Genomic DNA, 3,631 nt, shown 5'->3' with positions numbered 1-3,631 from the left:
GAGGCAAAGCAGTAATTCAATACCATAGCAAAATTAAACCATGAAAAAAGAATACCATAGGAATCATTTGGTCACATGGAGCCATGCTTGAGCTTTGAGCATGTTAGCAATAGCCAGCCACACAAACTTCATCGTATGTCTAATTCTATTTGCAGTGGCAAAAGCAAAAGCCAAAATAAAAATCCTAAATATAGCTCTTTCAATTATCATGACTCTTCATTCTTTTTCAACTTGTACATTGTTGTTATTGTATTATATATATATATATATATATATATATTTTAGTTGTAGGACAGCAGATAATTTGTTGAGTTGTAATCAGTTTTCAACTCTACTTTGGTTAATGTATTGGTTTCCAACTATTTTTAGGCAACATATGGGAATAATTTTTGGTTTCCAACTCTCTTTAGTCAATGTATGGGTAAATAAATGTTAAATATTTTTGTTTAAAAAAAATATTAATAATGTGGTGACGTGGAAAATTGTGAAGTTTCAAAGGTTTCAGTTATATATATATAAATATATAAATATATATATATATATATATATATTTATAGATAGATAGATTAAGAGTAGTATTACACATTAACTATTTTACACACACTTCAAAAGGTAACTGAAAAATTATGAGAGTCATGAGACCCAAAAAGCACCTCACGATTTCAATAATAATTTAGGTTTGTGTGAAACTATATAAAATAATTTGTGTATAATAAGTTTAATCCTTAAAATAATTCTATCATTACAAAAAAATCTCATATTTTCAACTTGTAATCGAAAATAAATTATTTTATCCATAGAAAAAAGTTTTAAATATTTAAATGATTAACTATTATATAAGTAAAAGAGTCCAAATTTGGTAAGGATAGAGTGTAAAATCCCATGTTTTATACCATTCAAAAAGAGATTGACACATCAACTTTTTACTTAAAACTCAATACATCCTACTACACATAATAACATCTCAATAAACTCAGAGTTAAAGTTGAATTTTCAAATGGATATTAGAATTTATTGAGTGTGGTTGTGTCAATTCTTTAATATGTAATATGATGATGTGGCATGTTAGGATTAGAGGGGTAAAACTTGGATTTTACATCACATCCTTATTGAATTTAATCTCTAAGTAAAAACCACAGCAAAGATTGAGGATCTATGGTTTCTTAAATGCATGAAGTGGTGTATGCCATTTTACCCATTATGTGTTTCCTCTAGGGTTATTTTATGCTAATAGTGTTTCCATCCCAATAGTTGGCATCAGTCTCTAAAATTTAGAAGTTCTAGTATTCCAATCGGTGTTAGTGTTAAGATTTTGCATATTAGAACCAACTGAATTTGACCGATATGTGTATATATTTTTAACAAATTCTTATGTGTGTTGATGTTTTATAACACAAGAAAGGGTGCAAAAAACATTTGATAAACTGATCCACATAGTATAGACTCTTTAGGTCTTACTTCTTAAGGGTATGTTTGGTAGACTGTAATAGACACTATAATGTAATAGTTATTCTTATAGTTTAGCTATTCAATAGTTTGATTATGTTTTTATTATAAGGAATAGTACTTTTCATCTTTAAAAGAGATGTAATAACTATTCCTTAGTATGCGTATTACTTTCTAAAATTAATATATTTTCAAATAAACAAAATTTTCATATGCACATAACAATTATAAAAATGAAAAATCATTAAAAATAACTAATCTCTCTTTTAAATTTAAAAAATATTATTTTTTAGGAAATATAATTATATGAGTAAGATATTTCTTAAAATATATCTTAAGTTTGTTTTAAAATGCTTTAATTCCATTGTTGTAGGGTTCTATTGTTGTGTTGTCATGAAACAAATGAATAGTAATAAACATTACATTACAGCGTCTTGTATTCCTTGTAATACCTATTTCTATTCCTATGTAATTATCGTTATAATCTACCAAATATACCCTAAGTTTAAACACTTAACTAGTCATTTTCAATGTCAACCCCATGCCCCCCTCACCACTCACTTTTCAATCTTATTCTCCTACTTACCTCTCTCACTCACTTGCTTATCTCTTGATTTATGTCATAGACAAGTTGGAAGGGTGCTGTCAGAGAGGACGATGTGGCAAGGATGCAAAAGATAGACGCTTTAGTGTTTAGAGATAGGGATGGCAATGGGGCGGGGCGGGTCTGAAGGATGGGGTCTTCACCCTCGCCTCGCATGATTTTGTCTTACCCTATCCCTGCCTCCCCCCACATTATGGGAAAATTTTTTTTGCCCCATCCCTGCCCCTTGGGTTCCCATGAAGCCTCGCCCCATCCTGTAAAACTCTACTTTTTGTTAATTTGTCCATAACTATTACAATTGTTTTTAATAAAACATGTTTTGTTAATAAAAATATACTTGAAATTACAAATAAATTTATCCCATCAAATCAAACTAATTTTTAGCAAAAATTGAATAATAATATTATTAAATTATTTAACAAGACAATATCACCAAAAAAAAAAAAAAAAAATCTCATAATACAAAAATCAATGATTCAATACTATATAAATTGTTTGTAATAAAGACAAAAGAAAATGTTAAAATTGGTACTTTATTTCCAACATTGCTAGAGAAAAAAGTGAGGCAGAAAGCCTTGTTGGGTAGAATAAAATAAGCTGATGATATGTTTGTTTAAATAGTAGAGTTTTAAAGTATGGAAAATTTACAATTTAACCCTTATCAACATGGAACGGGGCGAGGATGGGGCGAGGCGGATCTGGTTGGGTCTAAAAGGTCTAAACCCATCCCCACCCTGCCTCATGATGCGGGGCTAAAATCTCACCCCATTTCTACCCCACCACCTTTGTAGGACGGGGAAAACCCGCAAGAGATGAAGCGAGGAGGGGCGAGTCAAGCAGGGCGGGACAAAATTGCCGTCCCTATTTAGAGAAGGGGAGCACTAAGAATTATTTTGGGGTAGAGGAAGATTTAGAATCCCCTAAACTTGAACTTTTCATATAGGACTAAGTTAAGTCATCTGGTAGTTTGATTATATTGTGAGTCTGGCTTTTTGGCCAAAATTCAAGGATGTTTTTTTGGTTTGGAAAAGATTTGTAATTCCAAGTTTGGCCAAAATGCAAAGGGGCTAAATTGCCACCTTTGCATTTATAGAAGGAAGATGAGACTCGTCTGGAAAGATTTCTAAAACATAGGAGGTAGTCAGGGAAGAACAAAAGTAAGAGAGTTCAACAAAGGAGCAGTGTTCCTAAAAGACAACATTTTGGGAAACACGAAGATGATGAGAGACAGGATCATAAAATCGATACCCCTTTTAAGTTTTGCCATAGTCAAGGAAACAACAAAGTCTAGATCGAGGCTCAAGTTTGTTGTGCTCATAAGGCTGAAGAAGAACGAAATAGGTAGAATTGAAGGAGCGCAGGTGATAATAGTCAGGAGGTGACCTAAAAAGGTGCTCGTATGGAGTTTGATTATGGATGACAGTACATGAAATGCGATTAATAGCATGAACAGCATGGCTTCACCCCAAAATTGGGCAGGAACTTTGGTAAAAAGAAGAAGAGCACGAACATTGTTAAGAATATGACGAAATTTTCATTAGACTCTACCATTTTGCTGAGAGGTACCTGGACAAGTTAGGT

Source organism: Quercus robur, chromosome 12, assembly GCF_932294415.1.
Source record: "Quercus robur chromosome 12, dhQueRobu3.1, whole genome shotgun sequence".
NCBI classification, from domain to species: Eukaryota; Viridiplantae; Streptophyta; class Magnoliopsida; order Fagales; family Fagaceae; genus Quercus; species Quercus robur.
The sequence above is the reverse complement of the archived record's forward strand: the minus strand, read 5'-3'. Positions refer to the sequence as shown.